Source organism: Pelecanus crispus, chromosome 6 (assembly GCF_030463565.1).
Source record: "Pelecanus crispus isolate bPelCri1 chromosome 6, bPelCri1.pri, whole genome shotgun sequence".
Lineage (NCBI taxonomy): Eukaryota > Metazoa > Chordata > Aves > Pelecaniformes > Pelecanidae > Pelecanus > Pelecanus crispus.
Window position 1 is genome coordinate 64796581 of NC_134648.1, and position 5532 is coordinate 64802112.

Sequence of the window (5532 nt, forward strand, 5' to 3'; positions counted from 1 at the left end):
TCCCACCCTCCCGTTTGTGTCTTTCCATCCTTCATCTCATCTCCTTCCAGTGTCCACCCTGCAGAGCTGGTTGTGTTTCACACCCATGTTTGTGGCATGTGGTGGAGCAATGACAAGAGAAAGGGGTCCTTCAGCCCACCTTTCTGGTTCCTCCCTGCCTCCAGCACAGCTGTCCTTCAGGCAATGGGAGCAAAAGCAAGTGGGTCTGTCTTCTGGCAAATCATCTGAGCTTGACTCTTTGACACTTCATTGCACCAAATCTCATAACATTCAAGGAGATTTCCCAGGGTTCCCCTCACTTCAGCATGCTTGAGGATGCTCTCAGGTGGTTTCAGAAGAGTGGTCCTCCATGGCTAAGAGTAAGAGCTCTGGGTCTCCCTGCTTCAGTTGCCCTCCAGCAGGATGCTGGCTCCCAGGAGGCATTAGAGGACATGAAGTAAAATCAGCTTATCAAAGGCTCCCTTACTCCTCACACTCATCTTCTTTAGGAGGGCCCATTGTGTCTCTTCTGTTCCATTCAGGTATTAGGCAGAGTTAACAGGCACCTCAGGAGCCATTAGGATTTTAATATTCATACATTTTCCTAATTTTTCACTTCCCAGTGCCTTTTCTTCCTGCCAGGAGATGATAATGTTCCTTGCCTAGAGCCAGATTCCTCCAGCTCCTTGACTAATTTTCCTACAAATTTTGCAGCAAAAGCAGCTGGCTGTTAGACCTGTTCAACAATTAAGTGGTTCCTAGGGTGAAATTCATCTCCCTAGATCCACATACTTCCATCTAGCTGGTTACCATCTAGCCTGCTGTTGTCTCTTTAGAGTCAATGGCTTCAAGCAGGATTTATCTCATGCTAAAATAGATGCTCAAGATCAATTACATCCATCCTTCTCTAGAACATGTTATACGACTGTGAAGGCAGCTCTGATAAGACAGCAGCATTGTAAATGTCTAAAATGCTGTGAGATTAATCCCACTCTTGTACTATGAACATTGTTCTCCAGTAATTAAAGTTAGTTAAAAAGAAGAACGTAAGGAATTATGAAAAATCCACATCTGCACTGAAAAAGTTGTCAAAAGCCCTGACTTCTTTCTAATTGCTCCAGATGAATAGTTCCTATTACCTCCTAATCCCAAACATCCTCTTGAACCTCCCAATCCCAATGACAGGCCCCAAGAAATTTATATGAGGATTCTGTATCAGCTTTCTGGGTGTATGCGCACAATGTGTTATCTTACCTGTAATGAGGTGTCCCTTTCTGTAGCTGAACTGCAGGTTTAGATGCCAGAAACAGCAGCTTTCCAGTTCTGGAGCTGTGAATTTAGAGCAGGCTGGTGAGCTGTACATGTGCTTTGCACACCCATGCCCACACCAAGACAAACATGGGCAAAAAGAGCCCTAAGTTCTCCTGAAAACCTCTGGGTGGGGAGGAGAGAAAGTTTCACTTTGGTCATGAATCCTGCATTTTCACTGTTCTCAGTGTCTATAAAAGCTTGTAGAGTCTTTAATTTAGTGGGACTTTGGCACATGCCAAAAGGCAGCCACCTACTGAACTTCCCTCCTGAGTAAGGAGACACTAAACACCAGGGCCCTTTGAACAGAGCATTAATGTTTATTTTAGGTCTTTAGGCAGAAGTTATGCTCTTGCTGTATGGTTTTTCAATGAACTGGAGACTGTGAGTCTGCAGATACACACATGCACAGACACACAACTGGTTTGCAAACTATCAATTACAGCACTAAAAAAGAAAGTTCGATATCTGCTGAGACACCCAGCTGAAGGGGAAAAAAAATAATAAAAGAAAAAAAAAAATAGAAGCACAGAACTGGCAAGTGAACTCTCCAGAAGTAATAAGTGAAGTTTTTAAGCTAAGTTTGAAGACTAGCTGCAACTTGCCGCACAGGAAAAAACAGAAGACAAAAGCACCATTATGCTTTCTTAAAAAAGTAAAAGTACAGCACACACATTCCCTGACAAGGTCATTAAACATCAGTTCAGAGACCCACAGCGGCATATGCCCAGGTACAATGGGTGTTTACTCTTTCATTCAGCGAGGTGCTGGTATGCATAGGGGTTGCTGTCGCCTGAAGAACATCAGTTTTGGCCCCATGTGGATCATAACCACTTGGTTTGGTTAGTGCACAGAAATGCAGCTAAACCCACCCCTTCAGATACCTAATTTGTTTGGAATGACAGGCATGTCCTGACTAAAAATTAATTCTGCCAGGTGATACAACTTGTTTGAATTTGCAGGAATTTGCCATTTGGAAAAAAGAAAAAAGAAAAACATTTAATTAGGGATGGAGTTAAAGCAGCTAATTTGATCCTTCAATGGAAAAAAATAAATTACAGGTTAAAAATGAAGATTATGTGCTCTGGGTGAAGCATGCTCCCTCCTTTCAGGTATGCTTTGATGAGGCTTCTTCCCCTGCTAAGTAATGCAGTGCACGTTTCTTTCGAAGTAAGGCAGCACTAACTTGATCTCATTGTTTGTTACCCTCCTGTCTCTGTCCCTGGGCAGATGACCCAGCCATGCCAGGGATTTATATGGGGAGTTTCACTCTGCCATTCAGCTCTTTGCACCATGCAGCATGTCACCCATGAGGAGGGGAAAGGCAAAGCTGGCTGCCAAGGCTGTGGAGAGAAAACTTGCCTCTCCAGGGCTTTCCACCCCATGCACCATCCTGGCTCAGCCTGTCCCCTCTCCATCCCAGGAGGGAGAGCCCAAACAGCCCTTCCTCTTCCCCAGAGCCAGGCAATCCCTTTTATCCACAGTGTTTTGCCCCACCAAGACCCTGTGGCACAGCCCCGGCAGCAGAAAAGGCGTGGTGGGGAGCCAGAGTTGGGTGGGTACAGTGCTGCTGAGGTCTGAGCTAGCCTGAGCATGGCCGTGAGACCACTGCCCATGGTTTTCCTATGCTCCAGAGAGCCCCAGGGCAGCCCTGAAGGAGCAGCCGGGTTTGCCACATTGCCAAAGCCACCTTGGCCCCTGCCCAGGTGCAAAACGAGCCTTGCAGATGGGCTTGACCTCAAGCCTGCAGAAACCCGGGCAAATTTCCCATTGACTCCAGCACTGCAGATCTTTAATAGCACCAAGGACAAGTCCCAGCAAGCGATGACTTTCAGGCTTCCTTCTCCCAGGGGACGTTTGGGACTCCATCGCTCCTGTTGCCTCCCCTGGGAGACCCAGCCAAGAGGCATGATTCAAGAGAGCTTCAGTGCCTGTGCTGGAGTGGTTTGACTGCAGACAGGTTCAGACCCACCCTTCCAGTGGCCATGAGCAGATGGTCTAGACCACTAAAATCACATTTTCTGGAAGTAGGTTCTCAGATGGAGTCACTTCCTGACAGAGCTCTTTGTCTTTTATCAGGAGGAACGTAATCTGAAAAAGGCTAATTATTTACTGGAGGGATTTTTTTTTTTTTTTAATCTTTTCTCTTTTCTTATTAGTGTCCTTCCAGTTTATTACTCATCTGTGGCTTTTTTACAAGTTGTCTTTCAGGTGAGGCACAGTGAAGTGGTGTTACATTCCATACATGTAGGGGCTTAGCTGCAGTTTCATTGTGTATTCAACCCTATAATTAAGACTCAGATGGAAGACTTTATGCCTTTAAAGCAAAGAAATTCTAGGTTTCTTGGCAAAACATTTGGCTGAGCACATAGAGAGCACCTTAAGTACTTAAATGGTCTCTACGTGAGGAAACCTGATGCCAGAAATGATGTACCTTAAAGGCAGGCTGTTGGGAAAAAGCAAACAAACCAACGCTAAAACGCTTGATGTCTCAAGGTGCATTCTTCCTGCGTATTATTTTTTTCTTGGAAGATGCTCTGTAAGAGGGATTGTATTCTCAAAGACGACTTGTTGCTGGCACTCGATTGCTATTAATGTAAGCCGCATAAGGTGTGGGAGTCAGCAAAAACCAGCCGGATGGTTTTCAATAAATTATGAAGGACTCAACCATTACCTTTAAGTAAATCAATACAGTGCTGCTGCAGTGTGCCAACAGCCAGGAAAACTCAACAGGAGGAAGCCAGTGTCTTTCTTAGGGCATTACTGCGCACGGCCACCACGCCTGGCCCCTTCAAGGGGGAGGACAGCTGGAGTGAGGCACAGCAGCCGTGGGACCGTGGGATGAGGCATGCGGCAGGTCGGGTTTTTGGGCGAGCGTGGGGCGTTGGCACAGGAGAGCTTTACCCACGAGAAAACCCCTGCAGGGAAGAGGAGCAGAGTGTCTCCTCCAGCCCGTAGCTCTGCAGAGGACACCCAAGGGCTGTGCCCCTGCCTGGGGAAGGGCTGGGGCAACCACGGGCGGGAGGAGATGCTCTGCTCTTGCCGGTGGTGTTTTCCCACCTGGGTGTGTGCCCATCATCTTCCTCTGCCCCTCCTCTCTGCATGCCACCCTGCAGCCTTTGCTGCATCCCTCATGGTCTGCTGATGTGTGAACCAGACCCACCGCTGGAAGAAAGGCTTCAGAGATGGGGGTCAGCAGAGCAGCCCTGCAACCCACCACTCCATGGGGAGCACAGAGCAGTTGGTCTTTTAGTTTTTGTCTCCTGCTGGAAGGCAATGCAGATAAGTGCAGACTTTGAAGCTGGAAATGGTAGCTAGAAAGAACGACACAGTCATTAGATGCAGGATAAGCAGCACAGGTCACATCTCCCCATGCAAATGGTATCACCCTGCTTTTGCAAAAGGGTGTGCTTGTGCTCAGACATCAGGGTGGTGCAATGTGGGCTAGCAGTGTTAACAGCCACCACAGTGGTAATAAAAATCAGTAAGAATATTAATGCTAACAATAATGGTGTACAGTTCAGGCAGCTCTTTTTCCACTGGTTCATCTCAAAATACTTCAAAAAGGGATAAATAACATTTTTTTATGGATGAAGAAACAGTGGCACAGAGTGGTGACCTTGTCACTGTCATCCAGCTGGCTGGTGGCAGAGCCAGCAGCAGAATTCAGTTCACAGCCTGTGCTTTTCTCAGCCTAAAACAAACTCAGCTTTGCCATTTTGACTTTTCATAGCACTATTCTAAAATTTGGCAGAGAAAGGCACATGTATCCTCCACTCACCTCCCTTGTGTTTGGGGCCTGTCAAATGTTAAATGAAACGGCAGAACCAGAGCAATAAAGATTTCTATCAATGGGGGACCTCCCACTGCACAAGGAATGTATTTAGCTTGACCTTCAAAAGTAAGCAATTCCCCAAAAGTCAGCCCAAGCTTTTTAGGGGTATCTGTGCTTCTTTCAAGGAGATGGTCTGTGTATCAGATGAGCCAAATCCTTTGGGATGTGAAAATTACAACAGTCTCTTTTTCTTTCTTTTTTTTTTTTTTTTTTTTATTAGGCATCAGAGTAAATAAGTATAAGCCCTACACGGAGCATCTTGTTGGGGCATACATTGTATATGCTTCAGGGCGCAAATATTTTACACACCCTCCCCTTTGATTTTTTTTAATGGAATATGCAAATCATGCATGTTTCAGCTGGGATTGTCTCTCTTTGATCTGACTGTTCTCCATCCTGGAATTTCTTGC